Source organism: Hemibagrus wyckioides, linkage group LG18 (assembly GCF_019097595.1).
Source record: "Hemibagrus wyckioides isolate EC202008001 linkage group LG18, SWU_Hwy_1.0, whole genome shotgun sequence".
Taxonomy (NCBI): domain Eukaryota; kingdom Metazoa; phylum Chordata; class Actinopteri; order Siluriformes; family Bagridae; genus Hemibagrus; species Hemibagrus wyckioides.
In genome coordinates, this window is record NC_080727.1 from 4,125,383 (window position 1) to 4,149,836 (window position 24,454).

The 24,454-nt window shown below is 38.8% G+C and overlaps 1 long non-coding RNA gene across 2 annotated transcripts; it reads left to right on the top strand.

The window, feature by feature from the left end:
* The first annotated feature begins 651 nt into the window (after positions 1–651).
* On the top strand, positions 652–16,692 carry LOC131368864 (uncharacterized). 2 transcript variants are annotated; one of them, XR_009207209.1, is made up of 4 exons: positions 652–1,070; positions 3,991–4,082; positions 15,478–15,731; positions 15,904–16,692. It is a non-coding gene; the product is annotated as an uncharacterized LOC131368864 (long non-coding RNA). The 2 variants fall into 2 exon arrangements; XR_009207210.1 differs by lacking the exon at positions 652–1,070 and adding an exon at positions 3,135–3,408.
* Positions 16,693–24,454: the final 7,762 nt, after the last annotated feature.

The window sequence follows — 24,454 nt, forward strand, 5'->3', positions numbered from 1 at the left end:
AGGGCACTTGGAACACGGACACGCCCACGGCAGCCTGAAGTGATTTTAAACTGAAGTGATTATAAATATTTACTTCAAAGGGTTCGGTTTCCATGGCAACTACTAAATAGCACTTCGGGCGCGAGAACACTTTCAATTATTTTTATGCTGAATAACAAAATGGAGGTTATAAAAACCCAGACTTAATTGTAGAAGTTAAAATGATATAGTTGATAAATGTGTGTTTTCTTTGTTATTGTTGTAGTTTCATGGTCTTGTGGATTGAGTTGCAAATTTATATTTAATATTTTTATTAGAATTGTTGTTTTTTTTAACAGTGATCAGTGTTTATTTGCTCAAAACACAGAACATCGTTTGTACTTAGCTTCGTTATTATACAGGCACGTTGTTGAATACTTGTCTGGGAAGAATTTTGATCGTATGTTATAAACAACTTTTTTATATACTGTATATATATTTTTGAACTTATTTATTTTTTGAAAATGTTCAATGCTGAAAGATGTAACCTTGTTTTTACTGTATTCATTGATTCATTGAGAGAGAGAGAGAGAGAGAGAGAGAGAGAGTATAGAATAAAGGGTCATACTTAGACATCAAACATGACATATTACATTTAGATGCTAAATTCCAAATATGAAACATTATTTACAGCTAAAAGTAGGTTAGATAAGCTATTTGTAGGGTTCATGTTCATATTCAGTTCCTGAATTCAATCTCGTGCAATTCTAGAGAATACTGAAAGGACTGGGGACCCTAAGCCCCGCCCCTGAACAGCGTGATCTTGCATTCAAGCCCCGCCTCTTTAGCAACGTGCTTTGTGATTGGAGCGGATTTTGTTATAAAATCACGAACGTATGTTTATATATGCATTACAACTATTTTATATATTTAAAAAAATATATTATCATTAAAGTCTACTATTACAAAACATTTCGTTTCATTCCACTGAAAATCAGCTGCTGTAGATGTCAAAGCTTTCTCTAGTGTTATGTGGGGAAAAAAGAAAATTTCCAAAGCTATGAGAATTTGCTGCCATCTTCTGTTCAAACATCCACTTTCAGACCTAGAATGTAAGTAAAAGTTATTTTTATTATTTATTTATTTTTTGACAAATGGGTATATTATTAGTCAAATGTACTTGACACGACGTTTAAGCACATTTTTAGACAATGATTGACTGTCTGCACTGCCCTAGTGCATATTACATTTCATTTATCCTATCCATTTCACTTTAACCTTTTAATAAAATCATAAAAATAAAAACAAACTGAAATCGGATGGAAAAAAAATCTGAAATTTTATATAATGCAATTAAAAAAAATCGTATATCATGCAATTTCTATACTATCATTATAAGCATTGTAATTTTTATGTAATAGTGTCATTTCCACTAAACCTGACTGCTGTATTCTATCTCATACTGTAAATTTGTGCTTTGTGTTTATAATATATGCCTCTAAGAGCATGAAAGACATGATGTATGGTACATGATTTATGTGAATGTTTAACATTAGGGACAGAAAACAATGCTTGCGTTGATCTCTGCTTGAAAAAGGCAAACAATGCAGAGTGAAACTCAGTGAGAAAAAGAAAAACACGTTGCCAACTTTCAGTATAACAAATAAAATGTATAATCACAAAATATTTATTGCTTATTTTATGTCCGGTAAGTCAATTAAAGAATCAGACACTTTAAATTAACAGGAACAACGTGGACCACGAAGTCAGGCTGAATTATACAAGTAGTGCCTACAGGCTTTTGCATTACAAAAGACATTGATCTGAAATAAACACAGAAAACAACGACATTTAATAGGAGACCACACCTAGAGCTCCAGAGAACATGCTTTGTTCCTGATCTCAGGTTACTCTGGTCTGTGTGGAGTTTCTGTGTCTCTGGGTTCTCAGATTTAGACTGTGGAAAAAGTTCCTTATCCACAGAGACCCACTGAAGATGAATGAAAGAATAAATTTGTGTTTTATCAACTGATCAATAACTGGACTGAATATTCCACTATGTTAATACTTCTGTCGGGGACAAATTGGGTCCATTTTAAACCCTAAAGTGTTTTTTAGTTTGTGCATCCTTAGTGAAACCATTAAAGATTTTACAGCAGAAGGTTTTCCTGTCATTGACTGTTGTCTCTGAGGTACAACCTCTTCTGGAAACTTTTTTTTTATTCTTTGCAGTGTACACTAGGTGGCATCTGTAGCATAAAGTAAACGGTCTGGGATTTCAGGTTGCAGTTACATCGATCAGGCTTAACATTCGGAGCAGATGAAGTGAATAAGACTGATGATCTCCTCATCATGGCACCTGTTAGTGGGTGGGATATATTAGGCAGCAGGTGAACATTTTGTCAAAGTTGATGTGTTAGAAGCAGGAAAAATGGACAAGCGTAAGGATTTGAATGATTTTGACAAGGACAAATTGTGATGGTTAGATGACTGAATCAGAGCATCTCCAAAACTGCAGCTTGGTGTTCCTGGTCTGTAGTGGTCAGTATCTATCAAAAGTGGTCCAAGGAAGGAACTATGGTTCATTGATGCACGTGGGGAGTGAAGGCTGACCCGTGTGATCCGATCCAACAGACGAGCTACTGTTGCTCAGATTGCTGAGATTTATAAATAAATATTTACACTTGTAAAAAAAATTATACTTGTATATATATATATATATATATATATATATATATATATATATATATACAAGTATAATTTTTATATATATATATATATATATATATATATATATATATATATATATACTTGTGTAAAAGTGTGTAAAAAGTAGGGAATTTTTGCATACACAATTAAATAGGAAAAAGTTGTTTCTAATAAAAAAACCCTTTTATTTTATTTTATTTTTTTTTGTTTCTAGTTTTAGAAACCTAAGAATATTTTTTCAATCTAATATAGCAGGCCATTTTTAAGATGATATTTAACGATATTTAATCCTTCAGGTCTCTCACTGAGATATTTTTTAGCTGTGTTCTCCACCAGATGGAGATGTTTACCATCATCTGTGTGTTTCCAAAAAACTCCTTGAACTTTTGATCTTTGGCTCGGTTGTAACCCCGGCTGGGATTAGCTGTAATACAGACGAGCTCACGGGAGCCGTCTAGGGCTCAGAGCAGCAGATAATAAAGTTAATAATACTCAGGTGTGACTGTTTCTAATGACAATATTTCACATACATCTGAAGCATTCAATCCAAATCACACCTCAGCTGCAGTAGGTTAAGAAGCGAGACAGAGAAAGAGAAAATTGTAGCGTAGTATTTGTTCTATTTATGGATGTTAGTGGATGCCGTGGAGAAAAGTAGACCATTTTGCCAGCAGGAAGAGGCTCCGGGGAGATGTGTGGCCATCGTATAAAACGGCCTGGACATGTGGGAAAAGGATCAGTGTGAGTGGTTGTAAAAATTATGGGAACGTATTATCATAAACCGTTTATGCCTAGTGTTTCAGAGGGACTCGTAATGCAGCGTCTTGAGCACTGAATATTCAAACGCGTGGCTTTCTTTTTTTTCCCATTTCCCTTTATTGGAGCCGGACCCGCAGGCCGTGGCGCCACAGTCGACACTGATGGCTTAATACCACATCAAAACTGCTTTTGTGGAGTGCATGGAAGAAAATAAAACAGGATCTGAAAGAGCACTCTTTGTTAAATCAGCCGCTTAGCTGTGATACTTATGTCAAGTGTCAGAGTCGCTTGCTGAGAATGAGAAAATAAAGATTTGGGAAAGAGACAAAAATAAACAGTGTGAGTGTGAGTGTGTGTGTGGGGAAGGGAGTATGGATTTGGGGCCTGTGGTGTTAGGGTTTAAATGATAGTAGTAGTCTGTAGAATAAGGCCAGATTGGACTAACTAGTGCATACTTTTCAGATCCAATTGATATTCATTCAGAAAGATTCAGTGAGAAGTTTATTCTGTAAAAGTAACAGGCTATTCTGTGATGATAAATCTGATAAATCTTATCCTTCACAGGGTCACGGGAAACCCGGAGGCTATCCCAGGGGACTTGGGGCAAAGGTGAAGGACATCACATCACCACATGCTTTATAACAAACTAACACAAGGTTAGCTGAAACACTTTCACAATCCAATGCAAGACGTTTACTCTTTTTCCCAGAAGCCAAAAATTTTTTTTGTTTTGGTTATGTTCAGCACTGAATGTTTTTGTCATATCTCACTCCACAGTGGTGGTTAATATGAAGCTCATATGAAAGTACACACTCAGGATTTTGTAGTTTTTATAAGCGTTTCTGTTTTTTAACTAAACTACTAGAGTTCAACTAAACTATTTCTACTTCATAGAAATGTGCCAACAGTTTTTTTTTTTTTTTTTCACACAGATCTTTCTATCTTCAGAGTAAATATTGATATCAAACCCATTTCTGTTCGCTGAGTACTTGTTCTATAAAAAGTGGCTAAAATATAAAGGCGTTTATCTTCAACCTCTAAAATTCTGTGTAAGTTTATCCAACTGAGGGAAAAACACACATCTGACTCCTGACTCCTTTTATATATCAGACTTAAAATAACTAAGTTCTCTAAGTCGATTCCCATCCCGTCTGCAGAATGGAAATCAGTGTATTGTCAATAAGAGTTAATAGCAGAGGTGTGATCACATGCAGAGGTCAAATCCAGGAGTCTTTCATCCGGCTTATAGATTGGGAAAAGTCCCCAATACTGTAAAATCCAGTGTTTAAAGAAATGTAGTTAATAAGATTAGTAATAAAGCCACATAGTGTAGTCTGTTAACAGTAAGTGTTGGTTGCTAAGCAACATAAGCAAATATCAGGACTTTCCATGAGCATAACAATGACTAAAGTGTGGAGGTTTTACTGATTTAAAACCTGAGCATTAATACAGAATTCAGGTATTGTGATGCGGTTATGGATGCGAGTGTGTTTCAAGGATTTTTTACAACGGCTCGGAACGCAGCTCAGCCAATCAGATTATAGAAAAATTAGAGCTGGCGTTATGTACAGTCTGATGAGATGAAGAAATCAGTCAAGTCTTAAATGATTACTAATTGAAGTTAAGGTTGTTTAGCCATGTTTTATTATGTTTATTCAGATGTGACCCCTAGCTATCATTTTGATGGGGTCTATGGGAACAGAAGTAGAAATAAAACTAACTTTCGCTTCGTCCACCCAGAGGTTTTTAAAAGTTTGGAGCTTTAATCTGCTAAAAAGTCTGGATGTTCAAGGCTACCTTCACTCTCTGTTCTTAAACGTGCTCCTTTGCAGTTTCACCCTGGACTAGTCTTATCTTGTTTTGTACGAGTCTTATATAAGACAGGAAGTCGGTAGACAGGTATGGCTTCCACATGAAAATATTGCTTTTGGCACCTGAGTTTACACAGAAAGCTCTTTGTTTCAGTCAGAAATACTTCATATAGGCGGAGTTTCTGTTGAGGCTTGGATCAGTTGTTACTGGCTTCAAGTACGGCCTGTCAGAGAAAATGACAGACATTTCAAGGGCTTTATTGAATGATGTGGTTTGCTATAAATGAAATATATATATATATATATCTGAAGGGTCTATTTTTACTTTAGGCTACTCTGATGATGAAAATCTAAGCAATGGAATGTCTGTGTGTGTGTTGATATCATGTGCAGACATAAATGTAGAGTTTATTCTAGCGTTTGTATGAAATGTATAAATAAAGCTGGTGTTTATTGATTCGGTTTTAGGAAGACATAAGTGTCAAGTTCTTACTCTATATATTGTCCCACCTGCTTCTTCTTCTTCTTCTTCTTTTTTGAATGATTGCGCAGTAGAGCAGTTTGGAGGAAAGCTGATAAATATATATAGACGAGTTGCTTAAACTTGGGGGAGTTTGCCAAGAACTGAGGCGTGTCTCGGTTTTGTTCCTTGACTTAAGTTGATTTGTCTTACTTGAGAAAGTATGTCACACTTAAAATTATGTTTTAAAATGATGTTTTAGGCTTGAAATCTATAGAATGCTATTGAAGGGTATTATTAAACGCATAAATCTATGACTAAGATGGTCAATTAATCATATCGTCTTAGCAAATTTCCATGTAATGGGGAGAGTGAGGAAATTTCATCAGAGACATTGTTTTTTTTACACCAGTCTCTACAGGATTTTGTGTTTCTGTGATTTCAGAAATGAAGGCAAAAGCAAACAAACTTATTTGGGATTTTCAAAATTACCAGAGATTTGGGCAGAGATGGTTCGTGTGATGTCAAAATAAGAATCCTGAGCTTGCAGTTTCGCAATTTTAGCGTTTTCCATAGAAAACACATACAAAAAAAATGCACAAAATCGTATAGAAAAAGGTAGAAAAATCTGCACCAGTATCAGGCATTTTTGGATCACAGGATACAATCACACACTAGGGAAAATTTACAGACGTCAATCCACACAAAGCATGTCTTTGGACTAGGTTCGTCGGTTCCTGAAGGTCCCCCCCCCGTTCCAAAGACACACTTCTAAAGCAGAAGGAGAAATTTCATATTTCATTGGCGTCTGGAATTAAACCCCTGAGCCTGGAGTTGTGAGGGAAAACAAACCCACCACTAAGCCACGAGCCCCATCACTATTCCATCTAAACTCTAATCCTTAGATGAACTGATGCAACAGTAAAATAAGAATAAAGTTTCAGTGTCTCTCAAGGTCGCTTCCTCCTTGGTTCCATCTTGGGAGTTTTTCTTTGCCATGTTCTCCCTGATGCTTTGTTTAAATAAAAAAGGAGGGAGGGGGGGAGGGAGAGGGGGCTGCACTACCCTGTAAAAAGCACTATAAAAAATAAAATACTTCTCTAACCGTTGTGATCAAGGACTCGCCTTAAGTTTTGAAGGAAAGTGAATGTCAGTTGCAAACGTAACTTTCCACAGATGTTCCCCTCTTCACAATTCTCGCAGCTGTTAGGAAGAATCATTTGGCATTACATTTTTTTATTCCCCATGATCATCTTCATCATTCCTCCATTCTATCCTCGTCACAGGCTTATCAACGCCGAGATCTTGAACACGTTCAAACAAATATCCACGCTGACACGTAATTTAGAGTTTCAGCGCGGATCAAAAGCCTTTTACTCCACATCAAAGCTTTCGTTTTCTCTAAGAAATCTCTCAATAGCAGCCTCGGCTTTTCTCCTCTTGTAGAAAGAGCAGAAGAAAGTTGGCAAACTGCACAAACTCTTGCAGGGGGAATATGTTTTCCTGGTCGTGTTGCTACTCTTATTTGCAACTAGCTTGACTTGTAGCCAGAATAAGCTTTACTGTACCCTGTCACAGAACAGCTTGTTCGTTTCTTTAGTGAAGAGAACGAGGCTATAACTGTAGGCCATCAACCGTCCTGCCAAAGCATGCTGGAACAGCACTTTGTCTGCAAAAAAAAAAGAAAAAAATTCCAGTAAGAATGAATGAACGAATAAACGCGTGACTATGTATGTGGTCCGCCAAGTCAGTGAGCTCTACGAGATCAAGTCATCCATCATCCTTGCTCTCTGCAGGGACGTCACATACTGTAGATTTTGTGTTAACTCTAAGCTGCTCCATTGCTTGCTTGCGTTATAGCATGCTTTGAGAACGCTGCTAATTTGGACGACTTGGTCCTAAGACTCTTTAGGGTCATTCTAAACCCTGGATCAACAACAGTGTTGTTTGAGGTTTCACACTGCTCATACTTTTTCCCCCAGGGTTAACAATGAATCCTGATGTTTCACACTGTACATCCATAAGAACCCTGGATTTAAAAAAAACCTCAGGTCTGTCATGTTACCTTTCACAGCTTTCTAATCCGTTTCGGTCGTTTGTAAGTTTCGTGTAATTGAACCAGATGTTCATTGATATTCAACTTCCGCTAATTTTTCAGTGTCACATACACTATATTGCCAAAAGTATTCGCTCACCTGCCTTGACTCGCATATGAACTTAAGTGACATCCCATTCCTAATCCATAGGGTTCAATATGACGTCGGTCCACCCTTTGCAGCTATAACAGCTTCAACTCTTCTGGGAAGGCTGTCCACAAGGTTTAGGAGTGTGTTTATGGGAATTTTTGACCATTCTTCCAGAAGCGCATTTGTGAGGTCACACACTGATGTTGGACGAGAAGGCCTGGCTCTCAGTCTCCGCTCTAATTCATCCCAAAGGTGTTCTATCGGGTTGAGGTCAGGACTCTGTGCAGGCCAGTCAAGTTCCTCCACACCAGACTCTGTCATCCATGTCTTTATGGACCTTGCTTTGGTCACTGGTGCACAGTCATGTTGGAAGAGGAAGGGGCCAGCTCCAAACTGTTCCCACAAAGTTGGGAGCATGGAATTGTCCAAAATGTCTTGGTATGCTGAAGCATTCAGAGTTCCTTTCACTGGAACTAAGGGGCCAAGCCCAGCTCCTGAAAAACAACCCCACACCATAATCCCCCCTCCACCAAACTTTACACTTGGCACAATGCAGTCAGACAAGTACCGTTCTCCTGGCAACCGCCAAACCCAGACTCGTCCATCAGATTGCCAGATGGAGAAGCGCGATTCGTCACTCCAGAGAACGCGTCTCCACCGCTCTAGAGTCCAGTGGCGGCGTGCTTTACACCACTGCATCCGACGCTTTGCATTGCACTTGGTGATGTATGGCTTGGATGCAGCTGCTCGGCCATGGAAACCCATTCCATGAAGCTCTCTGCGCACTGTTCTTGAGCTAAACTGAAGGCCACATGAAGTTTGGAGGTCTGTAGCGATTGACTCTGCAGAAAGTTGGCGACCTCTTCGCACTATGCGCCTCAGCATCCGCTGACCCCGCTCCGTCAGTTTACGTGGCCTACCACTTCGTGGCTGAGTTGCTGTCGTTCCCAAACACTTCCACGTTCTTATAATACAGCTGACAGTTGACTGTGGAATATTTAGGAGCGAGGAAATTTCACGACTGGATTTGTTGCACAGGTGGCATCCTATCACAGTTCCACGCTGGAATTCACTGAGCTCCTGAGAGCGACCCATTCTTTCACAAATGTTTGTAAAAACAGTCTGCATGCCTAGGTGTTTGATTTTATACACCTGTGGCCATGGAAGTGATTGGAACACCTGATTCTGATTATTTGGATGGGTGAGCGAATACTTTTGGCAATATAGTGTATTTCCCCTTTGCTACAGCGCACACTTCAGTGATGTTCAGTGTTTTGCTGCCTGACTCTATCTACCAAGCTGTTAAATGTCCTGGTTTTCATGTGATATGAGGCACAGGGGCGCGGTTCGATTTCTGATTGTCTGTTGCTAAGCATCTAGTTGTAACATTCTAACATGGCATCCTGCTACATGTTTTGGCACCACAGCTTGGAGTTATCACAGCATAACTGCTTAAACCAACAACTGCCCCAGACTTGTGTTTAAACCAACATATGCCCTTGAGTTGTGTTTTGTCCCTCGACTTGTGTTTAAACCAACAACTGCCCCTCAACTTGTATTCAAACAAACAGCTGCCCCTCAACTTCAACTCTAACAAACTACCCCTGGACTTTAAACCAACTGTTTAAACCAACAACTGTCCTTTGTCATGTGTTTTGTCCTTTGACTTTTGCTTAAACCAACTGCCCCTTGACTTGTGCTCAAACAAACCACTGCCCCTGGACTTGAGCTTAAACCAACAACTGCCCCTCAACTTTTGTTTTGTCCTTCGATTTGTGTTTAAACCAACAACTGTCCCTTGACTTGTGTTTTGTGCTTCGACTTGTGTTTTACCCTACAACTGCCCTTCAAATTCTGCTCAAACAAACGGCCCCTGGACTTGTGTTTAAACAAACAACTGCCCCTTGACTTGCATTTAAATTTACAACTGCCCCTCAACAACTGCTCAAACAAAGTGTCCCTGGACTTGTGCTTAAACCAACAATTTTCCCTCAACTTGTGTTTCATCCTTTGACTTGTGCTTAAACCAACTACTGCCCCTTGACTTGTGTTTTGTCCTTTGATTTGTGCTTTAACCAACAACTGCCCCTTGACTTGTGTTTTGTCCCTCAACTTATGTTTAAACCAACTACTGCCCCTTGACTTGTGTTTTGTCTCTCAACTTGTGTTTAAACCAACTACTGCCCCTTGACTTGTGTTTTGTCTCTCAACTTGTGTTTAAACCAACAACTGCCCCTTGACTTGTGTTTTGTCTCTCAACTTGTGTTTAAACAAACTACTGCCCCTTGACTTGTGTTTTGTCTCTCAACTTGTGTTTAAACCAACAACTGCCCCTTGACTTGTGTTTTGTCTCTCAACTTGTGTTTAAACCAACAACTGCCCCTTCAACTGGGCTCAAACAAACTGCCCCTGGACTTGTATATGAAGCAACAACTGCCACTTGACTTGTGTTTTGTCCTTTGATTTGTGCTTTAACCAACAACTGCCCCTTGACTTGTGTTTTGTCCTTTGATTTGTGCTTTAACCAACAACTGCCCCTTGATTTGGGCTCAAACAAACTGCCCCTTGACTTGAATATGAAGCAAAAACTGCCCCTTGACTTGTGTTTTGTCCCTGGACTTGTGCTTAAACCGAAGTGTGTTTTAACTTTTATTAAATGTTTATTACATGAAAACGATAACGGATTAAACTTGGATTAGGTTGAAATTAGCATTAGTAAAAAATAACAGCAGCTCTTTACAACATTTATATTTCTGAATCTCTTACACGTGTATTTCTAACCATCTTGTGGTCATTAATTTGACCATTTTGACCCTTTTGGGAAAAAAAAACAACCACAAGAAAATCCCGTCATGTGACTGAAAGAGCATGTGTATAAAGGTGAAAGATTATCACACGCAGTCCTAACAGTGTTCTCATTCTGGAGTCTTGACACACCGGTCAGAATAATTTAGCAACACACATTAGCATGAGAAACACTATGAAGCAATTCCGTCTTTTCGTTACAGAGAGCAGGACAGTCTGAGTTCACGTGGACTGGCAACAGAAACAGAAAGCAGACTCCGAACGTAATTGTTTTTGTTTTTTTCTTTTTTCACAAAGATCCAGAGAATAAGCTTTTGTGCTCGGAAAAGGAACGTTCTCCCAGACTTCTTTGTTTAAAAAAAAAAAAAATCGGGAACAATAGGATCTTTTGATGTCTGCCGTCCCTTGTTCAAATGAACTATCTAGCAGGGTTTGATGGTCGGTCTGGCTCTTCTCCCAGTGTGGTTTTTGTGGTGCAGCTTAGAAGTCGTACACTCTCACAAGTTCTTTCCATAATGTCCTTTCCGGGTAGAAGTCGAATCACGTACCTCATAATTTTGCAATCCTTAAAAGCCTCTACCTCATAATCTGGATAAAAGGCCCCATTTGCAACAGACTTTGGAATATGAAGAATATGCGTGGTTTGCAAAAGAGGTGATTTACTCCTGTTTATGTTCATGTAGAAACACTAATTGCCCAACTGGTTTCTCAATTCGACCTCGTTCTGCGAGAGACGTGTCGGCCCCTGAGCTCCACCAGCGCTCCCGCTCTCACAATGTTTCCTTTATAAGCATTCAATTTATGGTTTCATAAATGCGCCTAGTCTGGTTGCATTACTTCATTTTGGTAATACAAAGAAGGGATTATGTAGAGCAGTAGACCCCGGTAAGGACCGAGCTTTCCTCAGAGACAAACCCGATGCACACAGACAGCTTAATTGTGGTGCGCGGATGGATTTTCTCTGAATATTCCACGAGGTGGTTGAACATGTTTGTGGGATCTTGGCAAGGGTCTGGAGAAAAAGAGAGAGATTTTCACACGATTGGAAGTGTAATATATATATATATATATATATATATATATATATATATACATATATATATATATATATATATATATATATATATATATATATATATATATATATATATATGATTTAGCAGAATCATCAAGCACCTAATAATAATAATAATAATAATAATAATAATAATAAAAAGAAGAAGAAGAAGAAGAAAGTTTGGGAGATTATTTTTATTCATGTATAACCTGCTGCCTAAGAGTACGGTCACATTAGAGCCAAATTTCATTAGAGTTTCTGCTCCCCTTTCAGCTAAGCTCCATCTCCATCCTCTCTCTCTTTCTCTCTCTTTCTTTTTTATTCCAGAGTAGGTGTGAGAAATCAGAGAGAATTCACCATGGGAATAGAGGCTCTTTTGTGATAGCGCAGCACTAGCGGGCAGATCGAAGAGAGATTAGTAATGTCTGACGAGAGCCATGGATCTGTTCGGAGGATGATGAAATCCAGTAAACATCGCAGAGGCCAAGCGCTTGATTAAACTCAGACATCTCTACTTCCGTCATGACCGGGGACTGTTTTAGTCATGTTTAAAAAAAAAAAGAAGCAGAAACCCTGAAAGTGGAAGGGGAAATTATGGTGAATAAAATGGAAAGCAAAGCACAGGTGGTTTCAATACACAATGGGTGCCAGATCTTTCTGAAACAGGACATTTGTCATTTCCGATTTTGGAGCTTTTTATACAGTATTTTGAGAGCAACTTCCTGACAGTGAAGCATGGTGGTGGGAGCATCATATTGAGCATGATGTTATCTGTGCTTGCTAATTCCCTCAAACATTATAACAAGCTAAATAAACGTTTGTTTGTTTTTTCCCATAAACAGTGTTTATCATAGTCTACTTTATATGCGTCACATTAACGTACACGACTCGCAGACAGCCATACTGCATTCAAAAAGTAGTGACTCGAGTGGTTAAGGTTCTGGATTGTTGGTTGGGGTTCAAGCCCCTGCACCACTGAAGTCCACTGTTGGGCAATTGAGCACAGCTCTTAACCTGCCCCACTGCGCTCTGACCCCAACTTCCACAGCTGGGATAAGCGAAGAAAAAAAATCCACTGTGCTGTACTGTACTTGTAATGTACTTGAAAGTCAGAGAATCTTCTTGCTATTGTCTATTTTTGTAATAATTTAAGGACCTTGTTACAGAGAGAATTCACACAAACCCAACCGCACTATCTAACATCAGCTAATAGCTGAACAGGAAGTTAATTGAATTTGCTCTAACCTCACTAAATAGTTTTTTGGGTCTTTATCTCCCGCTTTATTACAGCATTCACTTGGACTCGATCGGCTTTCCGTAATCGGATGACGCATGCCTTGTGTAAGAAAAGAGATGCTTCCTTTCAGACCCGAGGCACAGTAATGGAAATGCTCTCCATCTATAAATGTTTATTTAATAATGTAAATATATGGTGTTGGAGAGAATAAGCCGGTTGTTGTGCTTATGATAGGGATCATATGTTTGTAAGGAGGGAAAATAGAAGGAACTATTGTGTTCTTTGTATTGAATCGAAATCACAACCATCTGAGGAATCTGTTTTCTTGCACAGGGAATAAAAAAGCCAGAGATAATGTTTATGAGAGAACAATTCAAGTAGCACATTCAGCAAATGAGCCTGAGTCGAGGCTCGCTATTAAAGGACCTTAATGTCTTGCGTGTCAATATTTATAATATAGTGATCTGTGCGTCAGCTTTAATCCTTTAGTCTGTCCAGCTCTCTCACCTCCTCATTTATACACTCAGCGAGAACAGATCAGCTTCCAAAGCTCGAACCTTCGTGCCAATAACATCGTCCTAACAAGCCGAGTCGAGTCTCAGCGAGAAAAAAACAAAACAAAACAGACACGGTTTGATTTTTTCACACAAATGTTTTCAAAGTAAATGTTGATATCAAATCCATTTCTGTTCTATGAGACGCCCCAAGTGCTTGTTCTGTAATAAGTAGCTAAAATTTGAAGCCGTTATCTTCAACCACTACAATTCTGTGTAAGGTTATCCAACAGAGGGAAAAACACACTGGCTGAAAGCCATGACTTATTTTATATCAAACTTGTGGTGAGAAAAGAATTCAGTTGTTTATACTGATTGGAAATGTCCCATAAGTCTCAGGCGGAACGGAGCGCCAGTTTAACAGCAAAGTAACTGCGCTAACAGTGTCCTCTTGTCATGACGGCATTGTAGACAACCAGCAACGAGCACCAAAATCACAAATATTTCACTCTAAACATATTCAAGTGGATTGGAAACAATATTTCAGTGGTTTTTAATCGACCATTAAACCCTTTCACATTTACTCATACAGCATATTGAGTGATATGTTCAGCTATGGTAACCACGGTAACTGTCTTCACGTCTTGCTAACCGAGTGTGTTTTGGTGTTTGTGTATAAGCCTGGCTTGATTTTGCAACGATGTTTTTAACAAATCTGTTTGTGTTCTTAAATTGCTCAAACATTTCCCAAGTTGAGGTCTATAAATCATATCAAACTCTCTTAAGAGACTGAGATTGTGACATGTAGTCATTGGCAGCTTTATGTTCCTGCTTCTTTTAATGGGACAGGATGTGGGAAGGGCTCAGTAATATTTGTGGGTCTTAAAAACTAGGCAGAGTGTTAAATTGTTAGTGAGTAAGCAAACTGAAAAAAGTATTAAAGATGCAAGTGCAAATAATTAGCCAAATTTCTCTGGAAACTGAGCTTTAATGTGAGCTCTTCCTATAATGATATATTTTTACATGAAACAATACAGGACATGCTTTTGAACACACCCCTGCTCGCCTCTGAGCTTGGAAAATGCTTATAGCCTCCTAGCTCCTACAGCTGGACCTGGTTTAGCTCTGTTGTTGCCTCTCAGGTTTGATGACAGAGAGTTGGGTTAAACAAAAATGGCAGTTAGCTGAACACAGTAGAAGGTATTGGTTCAAGTTTAGGCTTCCATGACCCCAAAATGCTAAGGTGAGAGTTCGGGGAAAAGTCAGGAAGCCATTGTTTTTAGAAATTCTGATTATTTGGTTATTTTAGCTGGCTGGGGTTGTGCAGGGCCTCCCTTGGCCACATTGGGAGGCCCTGCACAGCGTCAGCTTATTAACCGCATGTGTGCAGGCTACAGCCATGTGTGCTACTGAGACAGAGAGAATCGGGGAATGTTTAAGACTTGACTCTGAAACTGTATCTGTCATTACGAGACTGGCTTCAGGAAACCGAAGCCTTCCAGAGGCCACGCGGGTCAGAGTGTGCTGATGTCATGCTCGTGTGTTTGTGTGTGTGTGTGTGTGTGTGTGTGTGTGTGTGTGTGTCTGAGTCGGAGTGTCTGTGCTCTTGTACATGTTAGTTTGTGTATATGAACAGGCGTAGACCTGGTTTTCACCTTTGAGGAATGTTATTCCTGCTGCATAGTCTCTTTGTTAGATGTTTTGAGGGGGTAAATAAACCGTGAATACCAGAACACACAGCAAAGAAAAAAACTACACACATCAGGGAAGAAACTAGAAAGAATTTTTCATTGTGTAGTGTGATACTGTTCGGTTTGTTCTGTGCACCATGGTTAAGTATGAAGAATCAATGACCAAATGTGATGGAACTGGTGTAGTCAGAGAACCCTGATAAATAATACATTTAGCTACCAGCTGGTCAAACTGGTTTTTGCCAACTGGTAAGTTTCCTTTTATTCATACATCACTACATTTACTTTCTCTATCACTTGTCTTACACAGGATCACAGGGAAACTGAAGTCTATCCCAAGGGACTCGGGTAACAAGACAGGGGACACCCTGCATGGGGTACTAACCCATCACCAGGCACTCACACACTAATTCAAGCAAATTTACAAATGCCAGTCCATCTACAACATGTCTTTGGACTGGGGGAGGAAACCGTAGTACCCAGAGGAAACCTTCAATCACGAGGACAACATTGAAATTCCCTGCACACAGGACAGAGGCAGGAATCAAACCACCAATCCTGGAGGTACTAGGCACCTACAGTAGTTTGTCTATGATGCAGCACTAGTAGCATCATAGACAGCTACTAGCTGTCAAAATACACTGGTCATACTGGTATACTGTCTTTTGCCAACTGGTAAGTTTCCTTTTATTCATACATCAATCCATTTGTTTTCTGTACCACTTGTCTTACACAGGATCACAGCAAACCTAGAGTCTGTCCAAATGGACTCGGGTAACAAGGCAGGGGACACCCTGGACAGAGTATCAACCCAATCATATGGTACTCACACACCAATTCACACACAATACAAAAAATTTACAAACGCCAGTCAGTCTACAACGCATGTCTATGGACTGGGGGAGGAAAGCAGAGTACCCAAAGGAAACCCTCATGCATGAGGAGAACATGGAAACTCCCTGCACACAGCACAGAGGCAGGAATCGAACCACCAATCCTGGAGGTACAAGGCACCTAGTTTGTCTATGATTTAGCATTAGTAGCATTAATAGTATTAATTTCCTCCAGCACTTTTCAGCTGGCAAAGATGGTCTACAAGCTGGACCACTTAAGCCTGTGTTTTGGCAGCTGGTAGCTAAGCTGAAATGTTCAGGTTCATTCTTGCTTTAGGTTTCTTTCCAAATCAAATTCACGCATTGTATCCAATCATCAATAAACAGTTCAGCAAGCTCAAATCTGGTCTATCATTATGTTGTTCGGTACTCACCAATTGAAGATGCTTAGGACCCATTTACATGTGGTATTCTGTTTTTATCCTAGTGTTGTGTAATAGCCAAGATGTTCTCTGAATTGTGTAACCTTCCAGCTGCTGATTGCTACAATTCACTGATTTGGTGCAGGCCTTTCCTCACTGTCTGAGACATATTTCCCACTCTGTCTACATCAAAATGCTTTGATCTGTACTCTCATAATCAGAACAGTTGGCAGAGAAAAACCAGACATGAGCCGAACACTATGTTCTCAGTCTCTCTGGTGCCCAACATAGTCTTGCAAACAAACCATATCCTCTATAAAGCAAGGTGTTCCTGATCCTTACTGCAAAGTTCCTGGGGAATCTCTGCAGGACGAAATCTGCAATCTTAAACTTGTGCCAAAGGTTCTCGAGGACAGCCTTTCATTTTCTTCTACTTGTCAAGATCTGAGCAAATCTTAACTCATATTACTGTAATCATAAATACAACCTTATTCGTCATCTCTTTGTGTGAGCTGCCTGTCAGCCTGCCTGCTTTTGCTTGCTCCAGTAGAGCATGCTCATTAATACTACAGAGCAAAGATAGTGCTTAATAAAAAGATAAAGAGTAGATAAAACAGCTGAGGAACAGCTCCACCAAAGCTATATCAAAGGCACCCACACTCCCTGTGGCTTCTACTGTTTTCAATACTTGGAGCAAATACCTACCTCTCCCTGTAATGTCCTGGCTTGGATGCTGTAGTGTGTGGTGGCAAAACCAGTTCCGTCTGAAACCGATTGTTCACTAAAGGTCACATAAAGGTTCCTTCACCACATTGCACTTTTCTACATGCAAGCTGAAGACTTCCAAATGTTCTTTCAACACAGCGCTCTTGTACACATGTATACTAGAATGTACATAATCACCCAGAAAAGGGTGGGTTTCCTTTCCCACTCAAGGTCATATCAGGGGGATTTCCCTCGCCACTGTTGCCTCTGGCTTGTTCATTAGGGATCTACTGTGTAGCTCTGTATCTGGAGTTCTGTTCTTATTGTCTTCTACTGTTAAAAGTGCTATACAAATACATTTGAATTCTATTCCTGGGCTTGGTGGTGATGGGAGAGATGAAGATTCCTGCTTTAACATTGACATTTAACATCTAAAGTAAATCGAGCATTTATATTTTTTTCCCGCTGTAGGTATTCCACTTGTAAGGTCATTTGAATGCTCCTAACTCCCCTTAAACCAATACCCTACTTGGTGCCCAGGACAACACCATTAAGGTAAAGGATATTAGTTATTTTATTCATAGTTCTTGGTGCAAGTAGGTTCAGTAGGTTGGTGGTTACCAACCCTTGCGACTAACCATATCAAAATGATTATTTTTTAATTCAGCATGTATATTTTTAATAATTTGCTCCACAGTGGTGCATTGTACCTCAGTGCTGTAAGTGTAGCTTCTTGTTTTGAATCCCTTAAAACCATAAAGTAAAAAATATAGTTTAAAGATCATTTAGCAATTATTAGACGTTTTTGAAAATTGGACCCTATATGTAGTGCAGGACATTTGATATTCACTCATAAATAAATTAATGTAAGACAGTATAAGGACATTTCTGTTTCTACATGTTTACATGAATAAGATTATAAAATGAATCAGCACTGAGATGGTCGTCTTGTTTCAACCTGAAGTACCGAAATAGTGCCACGCCTCCATGTTTCTCCATTTGTCTCTCACTTACAGTCTCTGTCCTTAACCTTTTTTTTTTTTCCAACGCTTGGCCTGCTTCGTAGTCATAGTCCGATAACTATTGCACAGTGATCTCTAGCCAGACATGTTTATAGCACCTGGAAGAAAAACTGCAGCAAACTCCCCCCTCCAACAGCCCCCACCCACCACCACCACCCCTTTAATGCTAGTGCTACATGTACTGTATTTAATGCATGAGCAGCAGTATATCAGTGCAACTACTAGCAGATGTTACTGTACAGTGTCCTGCCAGTCACCTCCCCAAGAACAGCACCGTCTTAAATTTTAAAAGCAGCCGATCGATCCATGCGCTGGTAGGAAACGCTGTCCCAGTTCAGAAGATTCAGGATATGGGCTGCTGCATGGAGCACTGCATGCTGGGATACCCAGATACCCTGTTTTTTTGTGCACCTGTATTTTCTTTTGCTCTGTTTTTCAAGTATAGAAAATTGATTAAGTGTCTGCGTATGGGTTTTTTGGAGTTCAGCAGAAACACCGGGGTGCAGCACCTGTGCAGCTAACAATCTCTACTTCACTGCATGAGAGAGAATGAGCAAAGAGACTTTCATATCCAGTGCAGGATTTCTGAACTTCTGTGAACATATATATTGCTTTAAATTGAATAAATTGGGTCTCAGAATGATCATAAGCTACCGTGTTCATGCCTTAAGTAATTGTAAATAGCTCCACACACCCAAAATGATCCAAAATTTAGATCTTGACCATGATCTGTTTTAACATGTACAGAGAATAGTAACCTTTTCCACTCCCTTAGACATAAAGTGAGTGGCTCAAATACCAAAGTGATGAGTAATTATTTTGATATGCCTACAGACGGTTTAATTATCCGTTTCAAGGAAATGCCTGACATATTCTAGCTATTCATCATTAAACAGAATAAAGCGCATTGTAATTATATAATAATTTAACGTATGCAGAAATTAAGCATCAAAACGTTTAATCTCGCTGTGATCGCACATCTCGAAGAATTAAGTTTTATCACTTTTATTCCTATCCCTTGTTTGATTTCTGAATTTAAATAACAACATCTTATATGAATGTTTTATACGGTGCTTACCGTGATGACTTATCATTGCAGCCCGGCCCGGAAGTTAGCATCACAATGGTTCCCTTGACAACAAGCTAATAGGAATTTTCCATCGACTTTTGGATCTAACCCTAGTCAAATTACTTACCACTATTAATTTTTCAATTTTAGTTAAAACCATTTTCCCTGATAAGGATCCACTGTCCTCTTTTTTTGTGGATGAATACGAATGAACGAAAGGTTGTAGCTGAAATACACGATATTGCCAAAAGTTTTGGGACGTCTGCCTTTACCTGCACATGAATGTAATATGGAGTTGTCCCGCCCTTTGCAGCTATAACAGCTTCAACTCTTCTGGGAAGGCTGTCCACAAGGTTTAGGAGTGTGTTTATGGGAATTTTTGACCATTCCTCTAGAAGCACATTTGTGAGGTCAGGCACTGATGTTGAACGAGAAGGTCTGGCTCACAATCTCCGCTATAATTCATCCCAAAAGTGTTCTATGGGGTTGAGGTCAGGACTCTGTGCAGGCCAGTCAAGTTCCTCCACACCAAACTCACTCATCCATGTCTTTATGGACCTTGCTTTGTGCACTGGTGTGCAGTCATGTTGGAACAGGAAGGGGGAAAAGTTGGGAGCATGAAATTGTCCAAAATGTCTTGGTATGAAGCTGAAGCATTAAAAATTTCTTTCACTGGAACTAAGGGGCCGAGCCCAACCCCTGAAAAACAACACTTGAATTCAATAATTTGGAGGGGTGTCCCAAAACTTTTGGCAATATAGTGTCGTTTTAGGGTGAGTTATTAGTATAAATCCAACGAGATTGTAGTAGAAGAGTTTTTCTTTTCAGCCTGATGGCCTTTAATTTCCCCAACAACCTCTGTCGCCCCGTTTAGCTTCTTGATGGCAACCAATTTTTCAAGACACTTAAAAACTTAAAAAAAAAAAAAAACATATTGGGTATTAGTGTGCAATTTATGTTGATGAATAAAACAAAAAAAATAATAAATTCAGGCATTTAACCAAATGCAATCAAGATGATGGAGATGGAAATGCTAAAAACTTGTTTCCCGTTTTTAGACGCCTTCCTGAGGGACTCTGTTAGATTTAGATTGTGTGCATCATCTGCCATAAAAGTCTTTGTGTAGCTTGTGTTACATCGAGCGCTTTGAGATAAATATCTGATTTGTTTTACAGACAGCATTAAATAAAAATAAATATAATTATTACTAAGTAAACATGATATTAGCCACATTTCTGAGCTAAAGATTTCCCCCAGATAATCCTAGTTCTGTATACGATGAGACATAATTCCAAAGCCTGGCTCCTGGAACCCAATCACAGGCACGGTGAAAATACCCACACATCCAAAACAAGACATTATGTGTAACAAACAACACACAGCTTTAGTCGTGTTACAGCTCAATTTTGACTTCTGTCTGTCGGTGGTTTACAGAAGCGCTGGGATTTTCCCCTCCAGCCTTTTGACACCTTGATGAGTTACTCTGTATTTCTGTTGAATCACACTCTGGCTGATTTCGTTTCTCGAGAGGCCCGCAGCCCTCAGGAGCCCATGTCACATGCCTTTTGGTGCAGATTGAATAAAAAATGAAGCGAATAAAGACAAGCAGCAGCGTGTTGTTTTGTGGTGGAGGCGCCGCCACCGGGGGGAAACTGCATGGCAAAGTATCTTCATCTTCAAAGAGAGATGAGGTGAGGCATTGATTCAGAAGGCAGACGTGTGCTCTCAGAAGACCGTGCTGTGCTGAAGACCTCGGGGAATTGCTCTGTCTCTGCTGGTTTTTTTCTGACATCTCTCTCTCTCTCTCTCTCTCTCTCTCTCATGACTCTGTGCATCTGCTTAGTGCCTCTGACATGATATTTAGTATAAAGATTGGTTTGTTATATTGTTCCTACTGAAAAAATATATTCAACACTCTCTCAGTCTCTCTCTCTCTCTCTCTCTCTCTCTCTCTCTCTTTCTTTGTCTCCCCCATCTCTCTCTCTCTCCCTCTCTCTCTCTGCCTGTCTATCTACTGTATCTGTCTCTCTCTCTCCCCCCTCTCTCTCTCTCCCCATCTCTCCCTCTATCTCTCTGTCATAAAAAAGATGTATAATGGACGGCCCATATGAAGATATTTTTTTTAAATGAGAAAGAAAGAAAGAAAATGTCATTTTTTTAAATAAAAATAAAGAAAGAAAAGTGTATTTTTACGTTTAGAGACGTTTTGAGTTTAGTTGCCGTTTTTGGAAGGAGTCTCCAGTATCAGCAATCAATATTTTAAAGATTAAAGTTTTACATCACGGAAAAGTCTCCAGCACGGAGCTCCGAGGTGTTTCCCGGTAACGTAGAAGCTGCCATTTTGTCTTGTTTTGCAGACAATAAACGTATCTACAAACAGATCAAATGTACTGTGTCAATTTTAATACGTTTTTTTTTTTTTAAATTAATTGTAAATTTCAGCGAAATAACAAGAATAAAACAGGTTGCGACAGGCTGTGTTTGGAAAATAATCAACAGCTTTACACTTTACCACATCATTAATTTCCAATCCTGCCCTGTCATGTTGTGTGTCTTACTGATTAACTAAAAGAGAAGAAACATTTAAACCGTTGTAAAGCAAAGAACTCTTAAATAAATATTAACATTTGCAGTGTTGTAGCTTGATTGCATTACACTAGGATGAATATGCAGTATTACCGAACGCTCTGAAAACTATTAGCTGTGATTTTTTTTTCACTTGGCACGGAATAATCCTTCACTTGCCCAGGATTCTTGATTAGCCCGTCTTATTCAATTTAAACTTTCCTAGCCTATTAGTTTGGAATTCGGATTGGCCTCTTTCCATGGTGATATTGTGGCATGCTTAAAGAATGGTCGCTTGCGTTCCGACTTTGTGGGTATGTGTAGCTGTGTGTTGACAGAGTTGTGTGTTGACAACCGTCTTCCTGCATGTCACATTCAACAGCGAAGGAATTCTGGAGTGGAAATCTAACGCCTGTCACTCCCATAGCCACCATCAAACGTGATTGTTTTTCTAGGTTCCTTCTGGTCTATGGCACGTCGGTACAGTAGCTGACAAAAATTATTTATTAATATTATTTACTATTATTTATCATTAATTTATTTTAAATAATATATAATATTATTTATTATTAATTTATTACTATTAATTATTAATAATTTATTAATATGATTTATGATTATTTTTTAAAATAGGATTCTTAAGATTTTTAATAATATATAATATTATTTATTTATTGCTATTATGTATTAATATTATTTATTATTCTTCACAGACAGACAGACAGACAGACAGACAGACAGACAGATAGATAGATAGATAGATAGATAGATAGATAGATAGATAGATAGATAGATAGATAGATAGATAGATAGATAGAAAGAATCTTTATTGTCATTGCAAAGTACAGGTACATAGCAACGAAATGCCGTTTAGCATCTACCAGAAGTGCAAACAGTAGAAATTGTGCAAATGAACAAGTGCAGATAAATATATACATCAATAAATAAGGCTATGTCAGTACGTGCATAAAAAAGTATGCGCAACTTGTATATACAGCATATAAAGTGTTCAGTGTAATTATATATTGTGCAAAATGTGTGCATTATGTACACATACAGATTGTATTCTTTAACTATATTCAACACTTCTGAGTTTGAAGAGTGTCATATTGATAGCTGTGTTTTGTGTTTTGTTGTCTGATGTGTAATGATTTACTGAATAAATATAATCATTTGACCACAAGTTGTCGTGTCTGGTGGAAATATTTGCTTTTGCTGCATATGTTTAAAGTTTTGTAAGTGCTGGAGCATTTTGCAAACAAACTGAGTCATTTTGGCCAGTGAGCTTCAGTTTCTGCCTGTGTGAAAATGTGATGTCTGAGTGGACAAATGTGTTTTAGCAAATGAGAAAAAAACTGTAACTTTGAACCTTATAATGTTTTTTCAATGTTTCTACACTCTGACCCCCCAAAAACGCTATATATATATATATATATATATATATATATATACATGAAAGCTTTTGTGTTGTATGTTTCACTGTAATCACTGATCACTGGTTCTAGCATTTTAATATCTAGCATCTAATATAAATAAATAAATAAATATGCAAAGAAAACAGTGGAGAAAAGTACATTTAACCCTCGTGTGGTGTTTGGGACCCATTTTATATTTTAACAAATATGTTTTGTACTTTGTATTTGATTTTTCGAGAGCTGTCTTTAATATCCAGTGACTGCAGTAATCTTTTGTTTTTTCATCATTTTTTATGTTGTTCAATACCTGTATTTGATAAATCCGTTTAAAATAATAAACATTAATTAAAATGTTAGATTTATGCCACTAAGGTCTTTATTACAGTATATCTTGTTAGAAAATTTATCACAAAAACGAATGACACCGAAGTTGTTAAAGGTGGTTTAGTAACTGCAAACATTGATCATGAATGTAGATAAGATAAGATAAGATAAGATAAGATAAGATAAGATAAGATAAGATAAGATAAGATAAGATAAGATACACTATATTGGCAAAAGTTTTGGGACACCCCTCCAAATAATAAAATTCAGGTGTTGTTTTTCAGGGGTTGGTCTCGGCCCCTTAGTTCCAGTGAAAGGAACTCTTAATGCTTCAGTTTTAATGCTTAATGTTTTCACAATTTCACACTCCCAATTTTGTGTGAACAGTTTGGGGATGACCCCTTCCTGTTCCAACATGACTGCACACCAGTGCACAAAGCAAGGTCCATAAAGACATGGATGAGTGAGTTTGGTGTGGAGGAACTTGACTGGCCTGCACAGAGTCCTGACCTCAACCCCATAGAACACCTCTGGGATGAATTAGAGTGGAGACTGCGAGCCAGACCTTCTCGTCCAACATCAGTGCCTGACCTCACAGATGCTCTTCTAGAGGAATGGTCAAAAATTCCCTTAAACACACTCCTAAACCTTGTGGAAAGCCTTCCCAGAAGAGTTGAAGCTGTTATAGCTGCAAAGGGCGGGACAACTCCATATTACATTGTGCATGTAAAAGCAGACGTCCCAAAACCTTTGGCAACATAGTGTTAGGTTTTCACACAAGGCAACATTTACATTTCTGGCATTATTCAGAGCAACTTATCTCATTTTATGCAACAGACAACTGAGGGCAGCTTGATGGACCGGGGATTCAGGCTCACAACCTTCCGATCACTAGTCCGACATCTTAAACTCTAAGCTACCACCTTTTTTTC